The following is a 20,609-nucleotide window of genomic DNA, read 5'->3' on the forward strand; positions in this document are numbered from 1 at the left end:
TGGAAGCCTACTCTATGTGACCGCATCAAGACCAGATGTGATGTTTAGTGTATGCATGTGTGCTAGATTTCAAGCCTCACCAAGAGAAAGTCATTTGAAGGCAACTAAAAGGATATTGAGGTACTTGAAGCATACACAAAATGTTGGGTTATGGTATCCCAAAGGAGCAAGGTTTGAGTTGATTGGATATTCAGACTCCGATTATGCGGGATGCAAAGTTGAGAGAAAGAGCACATCGGGCACATGTCAACTATTAGGAAGATCACTTGTATCTTGATCATCAAAGAAGCAAAATAGTGTAGCACTTTCAACCGCCGAAGCAGAATACATTTCGGCCGGTAGTTTGTTGTGCTCAATTACTTTGGATGAAGGCTACTTTGAGTGATTTTGGGATTAGGATCAAACAAATGCCATTGCTATGTGACAATAAGAGTGCCATCAAACTCACAAACAACCCGGTTCAACACTCAAGAACAAAGCATATTGATGTCCGCCATCATTTCATAAGAGATCACCAACAAAAAGGGGACATTTGCATAGAGAGTGTGGGCATCGATGATCAACTTGCCGACATATTCACCAAGCCACTTGATGAGAAGAGGTTTTGCAAGCTAAGGAATGAATTGAACATACTTGACTTCACCAATATGTGTTGATGCACCTCCATTATATGACATGCCTCTCCTTCGAGCAATACAAGGTATAAATTGATTGGCATGACATACATTCTTGCTAAGGACATGATTAGTGCATCTAGACATATTTCACATTTGAATAGGCTCATTCATGAAAATCAAATGAATTTAATGATTGTATGTTACCACTATTGCTTATATGTTTGAAATGATCTAGTGGTAGCATATAACATGTTTGTGGGCTTGTAAACCTAGTGTTTGATCTATAAAATGAGCTATAAGTGTTTAACTCAACATGGTACAAGATAATCCTTATTTGGAGGTGTGAAGAAGCTTGTCCTTGGATCAAACCGAGTTAAATATCTTTTGCAAGTAAACTAGATTGAACCAAATTGAAAAATGATCCTCATTTCACATGGTTTTACCCCAACCTATCTATAATTTGAACCTATTTCTATTTTAAGCCTTTGTGGTCATTGATGACAAAGGGGGAGAGAACCAAAGATAAGTGATAGGGGGAGAAATAGTGTAGAGAGATAAGATATGAGATATGACAAAGAAAGGGGATCAATTAAAATCTTGAGCACACAAGTAGGGGGAGCAAGCTCATTAACTTGTATGGTGCATTTGAATGTGCATTCATATATTTGCTTGCATGGCACAAGTTCTAAATTTCAACATCCATGCTTGTGTGGTGTATGCTAATTGTAAATTTGCATGATGAAATGAAAATCTAGTATGCATAGGACATCTAATGATTTCATTCCCATGTATTTACAAGTGGTATCTAGCTATCAAATGGTATCTAGCTAAAGTAACTAAACTTATGTTCATCATATGGAAACTAGACCCTTACTTGTAAAATTGATCTCATGGGGTATTCTAGTTTTTATGTATGTCTAGTTACGAATGGTGCTAAGGATGGTATAATGGTGCACTCCGATTGGTATCATACTTCAAAGGTCCATCTCTTATACCTTAGCATCATTTGGTAGAAATTGTCTCCTACATATCCTATCTAAGCATATGTGCAAAGCTACAATCCAAACTCTTAGCACATATATAGGGGGAGCAATTGCTACCATATGGAGTTCATGAAACTTGTCCATATCCTTTACACATGGTAAATATGCTTGGGCAAGCAACATGAATTCAATTGAATCTTATTTCATATCTTTATGAAAGGGTTGTCATCAATTACCAAAAAGGGGGAGATTGAAAGCTCTAATTTGGTTTTGATTAATTGATGAAACCCTAAGTGCTAACCTAGTTTATCAAAGTGATCATGAGATAGGTAGCACTATTCCAAGTGTCGATGCAATGATGAAGATCATGACAATGGTGATGGCATGGTTATGATCAAAGGCTTGAACTTGGAAAAGAAGAAAGAGAAAAACAAAAGGCTCAAGGCAAAGGTATAAAATGTAGGAGCCATTTTATTTTAGTGATCAAGACACTTAGTGAGTGTGATTACATTTAGGATAGATAGCCATACTATTAAGAGGAGTGTAACTCGTATCGAAATGTGGTTATCAAAGTGCCACTAGATGCTCTAACTCATTTCATATGCATTTAGGATCTAGTGGAATGCTAACACCCTTGAAAATGTTTGTGAAAATATGCTAACCCATGTGCACAAGGTGATACACTTGGTGGTTGGCACATTTGAGCAAGGGTAAAGAAGTTAGAGGTAAAATGGAGTTGGTCGCAAAGATGCTGGCATCGGTCAACTGATCGGACGCTGGGTCACTCAGCGACCAGACGCTGAAGGGCTACGTCTGGTCGTGTTGTCGGTCAGCACAGTAAGAAGTCACAAGTGTGACCAGACGCTGGCAGGGTCTGGTGGAGCATGACCAGACGCGTCCGGTCGGCAAAAATTGGTTTTGAAACCTTACTGTAAATAACTGGACGCTGGTGTTCAGCGTCCGGTCAACTCAAGCGCTGTGTCCGGTCAAGACTGATGACTGTTGAAGTTAGGACACGTGGCTGACTACGAGCGACCGGACGCTGGGGGCTCAGCGTCCTGTCAATTGACCGGAGCATCCGATCAGCCCGCGTTGTGCCTAGTGAAGGGGTACAACGGCTCTATTTCATGGGGGCGTCTATTTAAGCCCCATGGCCGGTTGAAGCTCATACTCTTGCACATTTTCATTGACATAGCAATCTTGTGAGCTTAGCCAAAGCACTCCCACTCATCTCCATCATTGATCCATTATCTTTGTGAGATTGGGAGAGAATCCAAGTGCATTGCTTGAGTGATTGCATCTAGAGGCACTTGGTATTCGTGTTGCGCTGTGGATTTTGCTTGTTACTCTTGGTGGTTGCCACCACCTAGATGGCTTGGTGCATCGGTGGAGGATCGGCACGAGTTGGTGATTGTTTGTGGCCGCCTTCGGTAATTGTGAGGGGAGTTGTACCTTCCCCGGCGGAGAGCCAAAAGGTAACTCTAGTAAATAGCTCGTGTCATTGAGTTACCTCACTTGTGGGGAGGTTCTTGTGGTGTCCAATCGTGTGGACGAGGTTTGTGAAACACCTCTTAGCCGTCGAACCACCAAGTGTTGGTCGACACAACGGGGACGTAGCATGTTGGCAAGCACGTGAACCTCAGGAGAAAATCAGTTGTCTCTTGTCATTTGCATTCTTCCGGTGATTGGCTTAATCTTCATCTTGTGATTGGTTCATTCTCTACACGGCGGTATAATCATCCTACTCACTCATTTATATTTTTGCAAACTAGTTGTGGCAAGCTCTTTAGTGTAATTAGAATTGAGAGCTTGCTTTGTTGTTTTAAGTTCATCTAGTGGAGCTCTTTAGAGTAGCAAGTTTGAGAGCTCTTAGTGAGTAGTAACATTGCAAGTTGTGTGCCTAGTAATCATTGAAACTATAATTGTTGGATAGGTGGCTTGCAACCCTTGTAGAGCTAGAGCAAGTTTGCATTTTGCCTCTTGTCATACTAATCAAATTGCTCTAGTTGATTTATAGTTTTTTTAAATAGGCTATTCACCCCCCTCTAGCCATACTAGGACCTTTCAGCAAGGCAGCGTCGCGGCGCCAGTGGATCCGCGGCGGCCGGTGCCTTCTAATGCGGCACGGTGCTCTCTCTCTCTCTATCTCTATCTCTGTCTCTCCCCCTAGAGCCATAGCCATAGCGCCCCACACCCGGCACCAGGCCGCATGGGATGCGGTGTGCGCGGTGGCCGTGGGCAGCCGTGTCGTGCTATTTTCTTGGGCACTTTTCTTATCTTGCATCTTTTTGAGGTGAGATGTTTGATTGAGTTTTACGTCTTTTGGGGAGCAACATGGTATGCTGGTCTAATTTCATGGAAATAGTACACTCCAACCAGTAGATGTTACTGCAAGGTGCAAATAATTCATTATGCTATATGTCGGTGCAGAAAATGACCAACTAGTAAATATTTGTAGTTTTGCTGTACGTTGTGATCGGAGGTGGCCTAGCACTCAATGACACAGGATTTATACTAGTTCAGGCAACGTGCCCTACGTCCAGTCAGGGTCGGTCGATGACTTTATTCCTGAGCCTAGGTGCTCGAAATCTGTAGTGGGGTTACAAACGAGAAGGAGAAAGGAGGGGGTGTACAAGAGGTTCGGTTGGCTCCGACCGGAAGGGTTGCGGTCGGAACTTGGTGGTTCTACGGTTGTGGGGTGTTGATGTCGATCTGAGGAGCTCTGGTTTTCTTGGATTCGTCTGTCCCCTTGTTGGAGGGAGCGCATCCCCTTTTATAGATGAAGGGGATGGCTTTACAGGTGAGAGAGAGAGAGTACGGATGTTTCTAAGCCTTGTTGCCCATGCTGATGAAGACTGGATAATGGTAGGCGCCCCCAACACTGTTGATGTCGCTGTAGAATGTCGGATGCGCACGGGAGGTCATGCTATCTTCTTCAGGAAGGATGGACGCCGGTACCTGTAAATACTATTTGATGCCTAGTGGCATGTGAGGAGTCGCGCTATGTTCACCCGGTATGGCAAATCCTGATGCCTATACCACGATCGATGTCCAGAGACACACGGAGGGCTTACCGTATGGGAGTTTTAGCGGCCCCTACAATACTGTAGGGGGAGATGGTGGCTGCAGAGCACTATTTCGTGTAGGGTATGGTCCCTGGTACAGTGGTTTTGACTTGTGAACCTTACCTTGCCTTTCTCCGCACGTCTTCTGGTTCCTACCGAACGGGGCGCCCCTGGTCGGATGGCTCTAGTCGGCTCTAAGTGCGCTGGTCGGAGAAGAGCGGTGAGCAGGGTTCCCACGAGCCCCGGTCACGGGGTCGGAGTCGCGGGGTCGGAGTAGGAAGCAGTGTTTTGGGCCGGGCCTTCTGATTGGAGAGACCGCTCGGAGACGGCTGGTGCCCGAAGCGAGTGCTCCAGTCGGAGAGGCGGGCTGAAGAAGCTGACGAGCGGGCGCTTGTTCTTTTGGGTAGACCTTCCGGTCGGCGACCGGACTGCTCTTCCGGCCCATTGTGTTTTAGACTCTTGGGCCGGCCCATGAACTATATGTCGTTTTCCTGGGCCAAGCCCAGGCGTGGAAGCCGGTCCTCGAGGGACCCCGGGTTTATGAACCCGACACTATACATATTGATAATTCAAGAATTGCAGTGTATTTACATACAATTTTGTTTAATATACTTTTAGCGATTCTACTTATGTATATTTTAAAAAGAAATTTTAACTGAAATATGCAGTTTGCTTGCACTGTTGATATAGGTTACCTAACTGAGTTAAATATACCTTCTTAATATTCAAGACAGTACCAATTAACTGAAATTTTACAGTTGAGTGATTTCTTGTTGAAAATACTAACCAAGCTGCCAGTCTTAGGTTGTATGGTGCTCTCAGTAGAAGCTTTGCGTGGCACCGTAGCTAGCTATTTTTCCTGCAGTGGACATAGTTAGGTGAGGGGGTGCTAACTTAACTACAGGCTGTCTCAGTCTAATGGCTTCCTCTGGTTGATGACAAAAAATGTTCAATGTTCTTGATGTATATAAAAGTAGCCTTAAGTGACAATCATTTTCTGGTTTCGTAATTCAAAATAGCTCATATTACTCTATATGTCTTCGTAGTATATTTGCATGGTTCTAGTAGGAAAGGTATATGATAGGTACTCTTTTTTTCAGATTCTGGATTTGTCTAATTTGTTTTTGAGGTAATTGTATTGTCATTAGCTCTACAGATCAATTAAGGGCAAAGAGTCTTATGTACAGGATGGGCAAAAGCCCAAACACAACAGCAATCGGTTTGTACTGAATTTTTGGGTGCTCTGTTCTATGTATACAGTGATTCATTAAGCCCATAATCAATGTATTGGTTCATTGTGTCATTGTTATTATGGACTCTGTCATATTTAACTTCAACATAGCCCTTCTTGAGCAGTAGAATTTGTATAGCCTGTAGAACAATATGCATTTCTGGTCTGATAAAATATATTCTATCTGTTACAACAACCTCTTGATGATCTGCATGTACATATGCTTCCCTATAGCTACACTTTTAAAGGGTCTACGGAAAATCATCTCACTTTACCGTGTATCGTGGATATGTGCCTGTTCAATTAGATTATTAGTTTGGTGACGTTGTCTTCAAGACCTTATGCATCGAAATAAAATGATGTAGTTTCAGACTATCTGAATTGGTGGCCTCTGAACAAAATGGTGGAACTCAAGGTACGTAACTTAGCGGTGCCACTTCTAGCTGTACCTTAACCTTATGCAGCAAAATAAAATGATAAACTTTCAATTTTATCTAAATTGGTAGCTTCTGGACAAAATGGCGGACCTTCATGTATATAGCTGTGCACTGATAGTTCTATATGTGTTCTCCTCCCCATTTGTGACTTGATAAGAACTGAAAATAACAGTGGGTAGATACTTTTCTTTTGAAAAAAAATTGCTTTATTTTTTTCAAGTAATACATCCATACTGTGAACTTAAAATCTATGTGCTTCTATACTTGGATTACTTATGTTACAGAGTTGTTAATGCCCATGCTTCGTAATAGTTACGGTAAAAAAATATGTAATTGTTATACATAATTACTCTTCATAGCTTATGGTCATTAAATGTTGTGAAGAGTAATTATACAAAATTAAACCCCTTTAGCTTCGTTCCTAGATTGGTGCAGGTTGTCGCTCAGTTCTCAAACATTTTTTGTTTACTAAATAAAGCCCTTGGCTCTGGCTCTACGTGTGGTACTCTACCCTTTTTTGGCTTGCTAATTTCTATTCTGGATCTTCCTTGTAATGATATAATTAAATCTGTTGGGATAATTTTTTAGGCCTTTTGTCTCCTCTCTCTAATTATTCATATACTGAGTCCTTGTCGCTTTGTTCTGCCTTCCTTAGTGAAACAGAAGCAAACCTTCTACTTAAAAATGCACCTCGTTAAAAAATAGACCGTTTAATCTCCTATTTATTTTTGAATTTTGGTATATTATAGGAGACCTCAATAAGAGTTTCTACATTGGCCCTATTCATGATGGCGGTACGCATAACGATGTAAACCGACGGCCTTTAGAAGATACTTATCTACTTTTTCATCTCTTAACAACTAATAGGTTTGCTACCTCTATCAGGATAATTTTTTGGACTTTTTGTCTCCTTCCTGTAATTATTCCTATACTGAACTCCTTGTAATTTTGTTCTGCCTTCCTTGATGAAACAGAAACGAATCTTCTGCTAAAAATACGCCTCATAAAAAATGGTTTCATCTCCTATTTACCTTCTGAATTTGGATATATTATAGGAGACCTCAAGGAGAGCTTGTACATTGGTCCTATTGATGATGCGAAACGATAACGATGTAAACCAGTGACTTTAAGAAGGTAATTATCTGCTTTGTCATCTCTTAACAACTGATAAATTTGCTACCTCTAATCATGCATCATCTAATTATCTATGGATATGATCAGATTCCATTTTTTTCATTGAACAATTGCTGCTTTTTTTGTCTATCTTTAGAGCACTTGCCATCTTGTAAGGACACAATGAAGCCATACATTGCACCTGTTGTGTAAGTGTTAGAAGAACATTGATCCCATAACAGGAATGAACTTGAGATTTCCTTGCGCAGCTTACATTGGGTGATTCTACCTGCGAGCAATGAAATACAAAGAGCTAAAATGCATCAAGGTATTTATTTCTTCTGCCTATTATTCGAATCAGTAATATTTCACATTTTGAAGCCTTGATGGCCGTTATCTACTTACTGTTTTAGTGTTCTTTGCACTTAAAGGAACATTAGGGGTGCCACTTTACAAAACGTATCTTTCCAACACAGGTTGCTGCCTATTCTTGACTGATGTTATCTACCTTCCCTCTATTTTTCCAATTTCGTTGTGTGCTTCTATTGTGCAGGCATACCTACCTTTTCTGGAAACACCTACCCTGATTGATGCACTTTTACATTTCTAGAGGAACATGTCTTTTTTAACTGTGTTGTCCTTCATCGGTTCACAACGGTCAGTTGGTACACTGATTCTAGGTTGGCCATCCTAGTCAGCCCCCAAAACGCTTAGGTACTTCTTTCAATTCACTTCTTCACTTGCAGTTTCGGTGTAGGTCCATGTGCTGATTATCTATATTGAGTGTGTTATGAAATATTGCTGCTTCGCGTTTTAGAGTCCCATGTTTGCACGCGCGGCACCGGTGTGGTCTCGTGGGCTTGTGGCGTTAGGCTCGCTGCTCACATGATCTAATTTCTAATTTCGTATATGGGCTGAATTTAGCCGAGGTCCTTCAAGGCCATTTGCTATACCATTTAGATGGGCCAGGCCCGCGACTAGGCAGCAGCGTAACCCTAGGCGGCCGCCGCCTATATAAACGACCCATCCTTCTCTCACTTGCTACGCAGCCGTAACCCGTAGCGCGCCGCTCTTGGCCTCTACCGCCGGAATTGGTGAAGTGAATCTGTTTTTTATCGCCCTCTTGTTTGGTTTCCTGTTGTTATTACCGGTGTTGGTTGTGTTTCTCTGGAGTTCTTCCTGTTTGTGTTGGGGCGAAGTGAGGAATCTCAATCCATAAACCATCCTCTGCATCACCAGATGATGATTGCCAAATTACATGCACTACCATCTGATCTCCCCAATCTCTTTTTCGGTTCCGAACGTTTTGGCTGGATCTGGATCTTTCTTCGTTTGCTGGAGCAATCGGTGATGAAGTCGTATAATTGTGCTGAGATAATCGGTGATTATCGCATAACAAAAATCACCATCTTTCGGCTGAGAGATTGCGCCCTTGCTTGCTCAGTCTTTGGTTTTTTCTGCCGGTGGGTGTTTCATGGCAAGTTCTTTTGACTGAATTGAGTGAAACCAAGTGAAATGAAACGCATGCCATGTGGTATCTGATGCCTGGTCTCGTTTCCATGGCCTGGCGTCTCGTAAGAGTGGCAGACAGAGATGGGCGGGTTCTTTGCGACACTGGCTGCTCTTCAACCATGAGCTTCCTGTTACTATTCCCCCGCGACATTTGTATTGGCATATCTGTCGACTATTTTTCATTTTTTATACACTAAAATCCATGAGCTGAGTCTGAATTCGCACTTGCAATTGGATATACCATTCTTTGACATTAAGAGAAATCGATAATAAGTGAACTGCTCAAGATTACTATACCGGCATGCACCTAACAAAAGTATTCAGATTTGCATGAATCTGAACATGAACACAGTCCAGGGCCTTCAACTGGTCAATACAGCAGATACAGGATGGCCTCGCAATAACGAAACGCTGCGGACTGGGCTGTTTCGATCGAAGCTTCCCAGGCAGCGATCATGCACCGGCGCTTTCAGGCCTCGACGCCAAGCAAACACGACCTCAAGCCAAATGACATGTTTATCTGATGCCACGTCCTTCATTTTAATCCATGAGGCATGAGCTAATCTGATGCCACGTCTTGATTCATTTTATTCCATGAGGATGAGCTTTCTATTTGGCCCCATTATGCGTAGCACTGAAATAATCCAAATTGGAAGAAAATAACGTTGGGTCCTCTGTTAATTGTTAGAGAATAATCACATCCAAACATTAACATAAAGATATTGAAAGTGAAATGTTTAATTCCTAAATAGTAGGTGTTTGTAACTAAATAAAGGCTAAAATGGCTACCGCATTTCAAACACCATTTTGCCAAGAAAAAACCGATGCATGGAAAAGTTTTACTAGTTTCCTAAGTGAACCGCCTGTCCAAAATGTAACAGTTGATCAATAACCTCGTTAGCCCCAACAATATCAGCGATGCATTTAAAATGAGCATCAATCAAGAAATGAAGCTCCGACAGCAGTATAAGATATAATATTTATTAGAACGCATATCCATTATCGTAGGTAGAGCAGCTTAAATAATATAGCTGCCGTTTATGTTAGTATATTATTACAAAAAGAAAGTTACTCCATACAACATAATTTTCGACTGACAATTTTGAATATTAATTATTTTGGTATTTTTCTATTTTTCTATATGCTTATTATTATCTTAATTTGTGATTCTTTCAGGTTTTAATAATAAAAACATAAACCAGTGATGAACTCCTTCCTCCGCTCCAAATTGTAAGCCACTTTGACTTTTTTTTATACATCCATTTTGCTATCTCTATAACTAAAATATTTATAAACCATTCGTTCACAGGGCAAGCAACCGCTCGCATGCTTCCCCAGCGCGCTCGCTCCCTCCGCTCAAGCTGGATCCGAATAGATGTTTCCCTCAAAACGCCATTAGGTGTGGACCTGGCCTCAAAGCTCCTTAGAAAATGCCACTGGACCTGGACGCCCGCTCGCACCAATCAAGCTCAATCCCCTCCAATCACGCACCATCTCCTCCCACGATCCCGGTCTCCTCCCGCCATCCCGTTCTAAAAACATGATTCCTCACGGGAACCCACACGCCGCTGCCTCCTCTCCCATGTTGCCTCCAACTCTCTCTCGTCGCCGCTCGCCCATGCCTCCTTGCCTTGAAGCCGCTCGGGTGCACTAGCACCGTCGTCCTTGCCCCGCGCTCGCCAATCCCCGATCCGCTCGCCGAGAAGACCGTTCCGCCGCCTCGCCGAGAAGGAGAAGGACCAACACGTGTCGACCTCACTGTTTGCGCCCACGGCGTTGTCCACGCCCCGATCCGACGACGGCTCTCCCTCCCTACTGCGAAGCAACGCCCACAACCGGACGACGCCTCGACGCAGCCGGGCCGCTGCCTCAACGCCACCGGATGCACGGCCGCCGGACGTGGCACCACCTCCACGCCGCCGGAAACTTAGGTTTTCCCTCCCTCCCTAATCCATCTCCACCCACCAAGTCGATTAGGATTCATGAATGCAGCAGCATGTGTGCCAATTTTAGGTGAGTTCAGCCCTTAGCAGCCTGGGAACGGGAACATGATCCACGTTCCCATTCCCATGTTCCACATTTCGAGAACATAGGAAACGCGAATGTTCTCGTTCCCACGTTATAAAATGATACCCCAAGTTCCCGTTCCTGTTCTAGGAATAGGGATGGGAACGGGAACATGGCTGCTAAGGTTCAGCCTCGATCCCACCTCCTAGTCGACCCAGGCTGCACACAACCGTGTCGGCTTTGGTGTGCTGTTTGAGCTTCATTCCTGGCACCAGCCACAACGATGGGTTACTCTCTCCTTGCATGGTGATCCTAGCACCGATCCATCGGCTTGGTGAAGTGAACAGGCACCATGTCACCTATCACTACTATAGATTGAGATACCACTATCGCCATTTTCATTTGCCGTAGCGATAGAAGCGACGGTGTTATACTTCCACCAGTCGGTTGGACCGATAGCAAGGCCTCCTAAGGAAGGAAACCGATAGTTGAAACTTCTACGACCACCCATGGGTTAACAATAGATGCGACAAGTGGTATTTTCTCAATCGTATGGAAAGCCGAGCCGACTGGGTAAGGAGTTATGGCCATCGGCCCTACACGACTATTTGGTGCACCGGCGGTAGTAAATTCAGCGTGAGTTACTTCCCAACTACTACGCACAACATAGTTGTATCACTGTTACTTCCACTTCTCCATCTTCAAGATTGGCGCATTGTTCCTCTCTCGCAATTTGTGTGAACCATTGCACGCCTCACGCCACGCCGCCGCTAGATCCAAAGGCAAGGGTAATGCTTTCGTACTTCACTGATTGATCTTTGTCGGATTATTTTCCTCTTTAGTGATCTCATTAGTAAGGAAGCTCTCATCCCACTGCACATTGATGATCGTAGGCTCTTCAAAATGGAGGAGGCCTCCAACAACTGGAACGCACTAGCCAGCCTCACAGAGGATGTCGTTCTCGAGATCCTCTACCACCTCCTTGCTCGCTCCTTGTTCTGCTAGAAATGTGTCTGTTGCTCCTAGAACTGCCTCATATCCGACAACCATAAGGTGCTGCCCTAGACTGTGGTCGCTTCTTCTATGATGGCAAGAACAACAAGCAAAACTTCACCAGCGTCACCGATGAACACCCCAACTTGTCCTTCTTGCCCTTCCCCAATGACAGTGTAGCTGTCTTAGATTGTTGCAATGGCCTCGTCCTATGGTTGTTAAGGCTGTTGGATCCGTGGTTAGAGCATGCAGAATCAAAACTATGGAGAGCTTTCATTAGAGCAAGGGCCCTAGCGCCGGTGGATCTTCTGGAGCTTTTACTAGAGCAAGGGTCCAAGCATCATCTGGATTGCATTCGTTAGCCATATGTGGGAATAGATATCCTCATTGCTCTGCTTCTCCTCCTCCTTCCATTGCTCCTAGGGGGATGTTAGAGGATGTTTTGTGAGGTTGTTCCCCATCTTGATTCTCTTATGTAGTCAGGTATGGGTTACCCCCCAAACTCGTAAGGTCTTTGTTATTGTACATCTGGTAGTATTGTTGAATTTATCAATAAAGAGTTCCTTTAATGACCTTATTGTTGAATGTTTGACTCAGTTCTAGTTTATTTCGTACTTAATCTAACATTTTCTAGTTATAGTCGGGTAGAACGAGTGACGATTTACATGTGCGCAATTAGATCAAATGATACTGGTTTTTGTAGTAAGTAACGAGGGTACATGTGCTAGGGTATTTGGGCACGATCTAGTTTATGTGCGGAGGCGATACTCCTTCGCCGGGATGCCGATGACAACGCCCGCGTCGCCGCCTAGTGGTCGAAGGAAAATAGCCGTCGCTTCGACACCCTCAACCAGGCAGCAGTCGCTACCAGTCCACGTGGTGGCGCCTACGGGGGCGACAGTGGAGTAGCGTCTCTGCGCCTTGCGTGGAACATCTCTGTGTTTACTGTTTGAACTTTGAACATCTCTATGTTTACTGTTGCCTGGAACGTTCCATTTGTGCGCCTTTTACATGTATGACACGGTCGTCGTAGGCGCTAACATCTTGGTAGGACCCATTCACCACCGTCGGTAGCCTTCACCGCCACCTGCAGATGGTCTGGATGGTAACACTTTCATCAATTTCCAAGCCCGCGCGTGAGTCCCGCGAGTTTTTACAAAGTTGTGCACAATTTTCATTCCTGCGTCTGGTACTGTTGCTTACAAAGCATGCTCCCCACCCTGTGTCTTTCTCCTTGCCCATAGTTTTTGTTCCTCATCGTCGCTCCTGACTCCCCAGTGCTGAACTATGTGGCCGCCCTTACTCGGCGAGGTGCAAGCCAGCACTCATTGTCGACAAGCAAGTACCACGTGTCGGTACACCTCACCAGAAGGGCCCACACAGATCCACCGATGAACAGGCTGGTACTCATCACCGCCGTGCCACTCCAGCTCTATCCCGCAAGATCCGAAGGCAATGGTAATGCTTTCGCACTTCCCTCCATGTTTCTTAGATTTTTATTCCCCTCTTCACTCATATGAGTACGAAGCAAGCTTCCATCTATTTACTAAGGAGCACATGATCTAATCTCCGCAGGTGCACCATCTCTGATTCAGGCGACAAGCGCCACCGCTTCCATCACTGACCCTGCTCCACCAGATCCTAGTCAAGATGGAGGAGGAGGCCCCCAATAAGAGGAACGAAGTGGTCATCCTCACAGACCATGTCTTGGTCCTCATCCTCCGCGCCTCACCATCCGCTCCTTGTGCAGCTGCAAGTGTGTCTGTCGCTCCTAGAACCACCTCATCTCTGAATCCGAGTACTATAAAGAGCTAGCCCTAGATTGTCGCCGGATTCTTCTATCGCAGCTGGAAAGGCAAACGTAAGTTCACCAGCATCACTGGTGAATACCCCTCCTTGACCTTCTTGCTTTTCCCCATTCGAGGATGTTGTGATCTCAGATTGCTGCTGTGGGCTCATCCTCTGCTGGTGTGTTGGTTTTCGCTATGTTGTTTGCAATTCGGTGACTAACAAATGATGGTTACTGCCAGGTAACAACCGTTCTTTTGGTTCAGCTCGCTTGGGGTTCGATCCGACAGTATCCTCGCACTTCCATGTGATTGAATATGGGAAGAAGAGGGCGAGTGAGTCTATAGATGTGAGCATCTACTCATTTAAGAGTGCAACATAGATGTTTAAGGAATCTGAATGGGGCGATGGTGTTGTATGCACATATTCATCAAGTGTATTTCTTAATGGTTTTATGCACTAGTTGGAGTTGTCCTAGATAGTTGTTGTTGATATGCAGGGAAAGACATGGAGGAAAATTCATAGGCCATGTGGTGAAGCAATCTCCATCCATGAGGGTCAGGGTTAGTTGTGTTTATTGTAATGAACCATGACGCCTAAGAGGGGGGGGGTGAATTTGGCAACTTAAAAATCTACTCTAAACTATGGCTTCTAATTCCACCTAGTCAAAACCTATGCAAGAAAGTAATCTATCTAGATGTGCAACTATGATTTTGCTAGGTGTGTTGCTATCTCTACCACAAAAGAGTTATACAACCTAGGTTCCAATCCTATCAACTAGCCTATCAACTAAGCTAGGAAAGTAAAGCAATCAACCAAGGTAGCAATGTGAATGCGGAAGGTAAAGATGAGGTAGAGATGAAACTCCCGTCGATGACTCCAGTATTTTTACCAAGATATCGAGAAGCGCTCAAGCTTTCCCCTAGTCATCGGTGGAGCCCCTCATAAGGAATCCCTCACAAGGGCCAAGCTCCCAGTCAGGTAACTCCATCGATAGCCTTGGTTCTTCCCCACGCGCAAGTGGGTCTCCGGTGTGCCTTCCGGCAAGCCTCTTCCAAAACGCTCCCCGCTGTCTTCACTATCATGCTTTCGACCGAAGTGCTGCGGGCCTTGTTCCCTTCAGTACATGGTGGTGGCCACACCATAAATGCAGTTGGTGTGATCTCGCAAGACTACAAGCCTCTCTAATGTACAACAATAGTGTGCGCAAGCACCGAGTAATAAGAGGTGTGCAAACCTTACTAAACAATAGGCCTAAACCTAGAGCAAGCGCATAAGCAGTGGTCTAATCAATCTAAGCACTTCGCAAAGCACCTACTGTCGACATAGAATTTTGTCCCGTGCCGAGGACACACGCAGCAAGCCAGAAGGGTCCGCTCGATGGAGCAGATCCGCCTGGCTTCAGCGCAGGGGTGGTCGATCCTGCGCAATCCTCTCGAGACGTGCCAGTCAATTTGACCCTACAATTGACAAGGAGACAGAGTTCATCAGTAATTAAAGGCGGAACTTGCTGGTGTTACCAGACAATCCTGAATGTATGGCTGTGAGAGCCGATATGAAAGGAAATCAGCTAAATAGCCAATTTTAGTATATTCATGAGAATAAGTCAGTTAGAGCTCATGGGGTCGTGTGAAGAGAATAGATTATCATTCAGGATAAACATCATTTAAACGAATATTAATCAATGATAATAACATATCAATGATGATCGGTCTATGCTGAGCCAATGATTACAAGTAACCGAACTCCTTTTTATATAAAGAAACAATTCAACACCACTTAATTATTTAATAAAGATAAATCTAATGAACATGTTATATCTCATCTATCGCCATGACCAGTGGGGCATGAGGCAGAATCATGCAGGCCGTAGAAACAACAATAGACTCGATGACCCTAACTCATTACTAATACAGTGGGGCATGAGGCAGAATCATGTAGGCCGTAACACAATAACAAGATCATGGGGCTAACACATCTTTCAACTTAACTCTACTTCAATGATGTCATGATGTGAACTGTTCATGAAAGCATTCGATATCGGCTAAATAGCCGATTTAGGCATAGCGCACAGTCAAGGTCATGCCTCCTTAGGAACGGGTCTACCAACCAATGATCCCCACTCTACAGTGTCAACAGTGGGGTGAGAGGCAGAATCCCATAGGTCATGATGACGGGCCATGGAACGGTTCTCGCTAACCGATAGATCTACTCAAGATCGAACATGCCTTAACCGCACGCTATGCACGATTAAGATTGACGCAAAACAACCTATAAAAACATAACTCATCGCTTAAGGTGTAGATTAGATCAATTTTAGGTTAGCAAACAATGAGTTAAAAAAGATATAAGGCCGATCCAGATCAATCTCAATCGGGCAGAGTGATATTGCTGTAATTAGATGAACAATGAAAGCAATAAGCAATATCGGTAACTTAATGAATCTACCAAAGACTGACACTCTAAGATAGAGCCGATAACTTGACCTTGATCCAATTCAAGCAGTGGGGCGTGAGGCAGAATCACATAGGCCATACTTGAATTAGGCAAGAGTTGATAACTAGCTTATACCAGAGCCGCAGTGGGGGTCGACCGGATCGATGCAGCCATACGAACAAAGGTATAAACCATGACGGTACTTACAACAAGCAGTGGAGGTCGACCGGATCGATGCAGCCATACTTGCCGAAGAACTCACCGAGATCTACTCTACTCCTACTCCTAAGGGGTGGCCGGAGCCAAAAAAAGTAATTGACTTGTATTTGATTGATTGGTTGTCTTTTTACAATAGCTGGGGTTTGATATTTATACCCGGGGCCTAAAACGAACCCTACTCGAGTATGACTTAATACAATCCTTGGCATAATGAAAACATTCCTAATTTAAGATAACTTGGACTCTAATCTTTCCCTTTTTATAGAGTCCAGCATGTCTTGTCTCAACGCCGATCATAGCCTCCGTCGTTATCTACTGGCGCTATCTGAAGAAAGCCAATTCTAGCATTGCATCCGAATCAACTGGTTTCGATCTGCACGCAACTGATCCCCTGCTGTCATGATCCTGGGAGCCCCCGAGCTTCTAAGATCCTTCTACCAAATTCCGGTGTAAACACATGCCTCCCAATTTTGGGATAAAAGTAATTTTATTCCAAAATTATCATGTCTACATCCCTGATTGGTCCACAGTCATGGGTAGAGAACCTTGATCCGAGATCCACTATTTGTCGCCGCTTGCGTCCATTCACGAGCCCATGCCTCAAAACTTTTTACAAGAGCATCATTGTTTCACGGGCACTTGGATTCATTTTCCCGGGCTAGCTATAAAATGCCTATCCAACCCCGGCGAGAGCAACTCAACTATTCAGCTATGTTTCTCTTCTTCTTGCCCTCTCGAGCTCTGACTTCACCGGACCCTCCATGGTTCATCTCTTTGCTGTGAAGATCTTGAGTGGTTAGAAGAATTCTTGTGCGTAGGGTGATTGTGTCGCTCATTCTAGCACCTTGTCGAGCAAGAGAATTAGCTGCTGCGGCTAGAAGTCTTGTGATGTCGCCTGCGTCTTCTCACCAGGCTCGTAGAGCTATTCTAGTGTTTGTAAGGGTCAGAATGTGTGGACACTTTTCCCTTGTTTGCTTCATCAAACGCCCACTGGGAGAGCCACATGCTTCTTTCCCACAATTCCCAGTCACCGAGAGACTAGTTAGGCATCTGTTAAGCGGGCGGCCTTTCCCTTTCTCCTGACATAAGTTTGTTAACTGGCCGATGTGACATAATTCTTGATAACCTTCGGCCTCGTGGGGACCCGGACTCCCTTCAATCCAAAGAAGTCTTGGGGGGTTAAACTTCTAGTCAATGTAGATTCTTTGTATCTCATGATGCTTCGTAATTTGGGTAAACGATAAGTTCGAATTTGTTACCCTTCCGTTATCCATCCCTTGAATTCCTAGAGTGCCGTTCCGCTTTAGTTTCTGATTCAACCTCACACCCCTGGTGAAATCTATCTTCTCGCCTTCCTAGGCTATATAAACGGGCCTCGACAATTGATCTAAGGATAACTCACTTTGCCTCAAACCTTCTGCACCCTTAGCATAGTTCCTGCTTTTCCGTAGATCAGAGAATATGGAGAACAGCAAGAGGTTTCCTAAGAAGATCTTCATCGAGTCTGCATCATTGCGTCAGTGCCTTCATCGTCAGGAGGGTATATCCCGTGATGCCTCTACTGCCTCGGGGAATAGGGCCAACTTCATTTAGCCTTCAGGGCCTTCCTCGTCGATGGCTTACCGCCAGCCCCCTTGTCATCAGATGAGGCAGATTGATAATGATGATCTGCTTGCCTCCATTGATTGACATGGCCAGAGTCTCGCTGAGTGTTTATCCCTCGCAGAGTTGGCCCTAGCCATGGTTCGATGCCAATCACCTCCTACGGTCGATTCGGTGGAGGATAGGTTGGCTAAGGCCAAGGCTAGAATTGTAGGTGAGATACTTATCATAACCTCTGCTTCTTTTCAATTTTGTCTCCGAGACTCTGATCACCTCCCCTTTGAATCTTTTAGATCTATCTGCCCAACTAGAGAGCCTTCGATCAGCTGTGGATCATGCGGCGGGATTTGTCAATGCCAGGGGCACCGTTCCGGTGGTTCGTTTGTATGACATCCCGAATCGTGTCAGGGAGGTTGCTCTCCATGGCGTTCGTCATGGCGCTACCACGGCATTGGCTGCCGCCCAAACCCATTCGGGCCAAAATCTTCAACTTCTTCCCCATGGTTTTCCAGACGTAGCATACCCTGGGGAACAGGAGTGCTTGGTTGAGGATTTCATGAGTGCCGCCAATTTTGTAGCTTTTAATGCCTTGGCCGATGACATAGTAGGCAAGGTTTTCCTTTGCCCATAGTTTGTAATAGGCAATATTTAGCAGATAATTTTCCTATCTTGACACCATGCGCATTACTTTTGTTTATGCTTGCTTTTCCCCCATGGATGAAACGCATTGTACCGGCTTTTACTCTTCTGAGTCTATTTTCGCACCAGCAGCGATACCCTTCTGGTATCGGCCATTAGAGCTATCAGTCGAGCGAATCGGTTGTTGAGTATTAATCCAAACATTAGGGTAATATTCCTTCAAATATTCCCTATTGATCTGCTGAATCCTTCTCCTCCTTCCAGCGTCTCCAAAATGTACCAGGCGCATAATGCCTGAGCCGATAAGGTTTCCCCTGATTAGGCGACCATACCGGCTGTCTCACTTTTTGGTCATCATAAGTGTGTCTTTGAGAGCATTTCTAGATCAGCTGGAGAAGTCAATAGCCTATGGGAGCTGATGTCATTTGACTAGAAATACCAAGAGCGACCCATGGTGCCCTAGGCTCGAGATCTGCATGTCATCATGGATCTTGTGTAGAACCAATCATATTCTCCGTTGTTTACTCATGCTTCCTTCTTTGGCTAAAGAGCTGATTTAATATAGCCGATCTAGGCCCTTGGTTTAACCAAGTCTGAAAACACTGCTTTTATTAAGAGAACCCTTTGATTTCCTGCCTTTCAGTTGCTCAGTGCTGTATTTTCATTGGCATTAGTGAGGTGGCGCTTCACCTTCCATTAATTGTTGTTGCCTTTTACACGTCCCGAGGCACCCGTCCCTTCACTTTAGGTCTTCAAATACCGGTTGGTGGTTTCGGCCTTGAATACATCTTTACTCGCAACTGTTTCTCCGCTCTTCTCCGCCTGTCGAAACCCTATAGCGGTTCTCTTTCTCCCTTTCGTAGATCCAATCACTTTTCATGGCCGGCGAAGACCGCCAAGGCAAACATGCGGTGGAGGAAATCCCAGAAGAGAATATGCCGATGAATCAGCGCCTCCGGCGCATGAGGTGAGATTGACATTTCTTGTTCATGATGATGAACAGTTCTAATCTACCTACAGGTTTGTTGTGAATGACAGTCTTCGTCCTCTTCCTAGGGCCGGTGGGCCCTCTGACGCTGCATCTTCTGTGTCGGCCTCATCGTCGGATTCTTCCAATTCCTACAACGGCAATGACGCCCGGCGCTATCTTCATGAGTGGAGGATGACTCAAAACCATTACTCTGAGGCAACTTGGGAGAACGGCCAACTGGAGGTTTGCCTCGGGGTTTCCTAGGCTGCCCTTCACACAGCTGAGGAGGAGGCCAGCGCCATCCGAGCGCGGCTGGCCGAATCTGACGCCATGGTGGCGGGTAAGATGAATCCCATGAAGGCTTTTTACTCTGACTTCCATTATCTTCATCTTGACCGTCTTCTTGTTCTCGCGATTGTCAGCCCTGATAGCACAGTTGGAATCTTTCCAACTGGCAGCGAACAGGGCCATAGACGCTGTTAATGCCCGGGGTTCCTCCATCGACGTTTGTCTCCAAGACATCCCGGTTCGCGTTCGAGAAATTGCCCTCCATGGCGTTTGTCATGGTGCGGCGGTGGCACTGACCGTGGCAAAAGTCCAAACTAGGTACGAGCTTCATGCCATGGAAACAGGTTTCCCAATGGGCGACGGCCCTGAGGAGCACGAGGATCTTCTTGAAGAATTCACCGTGGCAGTGGAGGCCGTAGTAGACATCACATCCACTCAGGATGTGGTGAACAAGGTCTTCGATTAGTTTGTATTTAGGATAAATCTATGAATGAAGACTCCTGTTCTTTTATGATTGTGTTTCAATGCAATGCCTTCATGTATGACTATGAATGTTTCTTGCTCTTTTTGCTTTTTGCTCTATAGGCAATACATATCGTATCAGCTATTGCTGTCTTTGAAGATGTTTACTTTTTGCACTAGAGGCGATACCCTCCTAGTATCGGCTATTAGAGCCGAGAATGAATCAGCTATCGAATGTTGCCCGGGT

At 44.8% G+C, this 20,609-nt stretch overlaps 1 long non-coding RNA gene and 2 other non-coding genes across 3 annotated transcripts; all 3 read left to right on the forward strand.

Moving 5' to 3' along the window:
• Positions 1–7,630: 7,630 nt before the first annotated feature.
• Positions 7,631–8,154, forward strand: LOC136538569 (uncharacterized). The gene is made up of 3 exons (XR_010779377.1): positions 7,631–7,774; positions 7,860–7,922; positions 8,000–8,154. It is a non-coding gene; the product is annotated as an uncharacterized lncRNA (long non-coding RNA).
• A 483-nt stretch (positions 8,155–8,637) lies between these two features.
• LOC136541030 (small nucleolar RNA Z195/SNORD33/SNORD32 family) lies at positions 8,638–8,726 on the forward strand. The gene has a single exon (XR_010780141.1). It is a non-coding gene; the product is annotated as a small nucleolar RNA Z195/SNORD33/SNORD32 family (small nucleolar RNA).
• A 242-nt stretch (positions 8,727–8,968) lies between these two features.
• On the forward strand, positions 8,969–9,111 carry LOC136541087 (small nucleolar RNA F1/F2/snoR5a). Its single transcript, XR_010780188.1, has one exon. It is a non-coding gene; the product is annotated as a small nucleolar RNA F1/F2/snoR5a (small nucleolar RNA).
• Positions 9,112–20,609: the final 11,498 nt, after the last annotated feature.

This window comes from Miscanthus floridulus, chromosome 2 (genome assembly GCF_019320115.1).
Source record: "Miscanthus floridulus cultivar M001 chromosome 2, ASM1932011v1, whole genome shotgun sequence".
In the NCBI taxonomy this organism is placed as follows: domain Eukaryota; kingdom Viridiplantae; phylum Streptophyta; class Magnoliopsida; order Poales; family Poaceae; genus Miscanthus; species Miscanthus floridulus.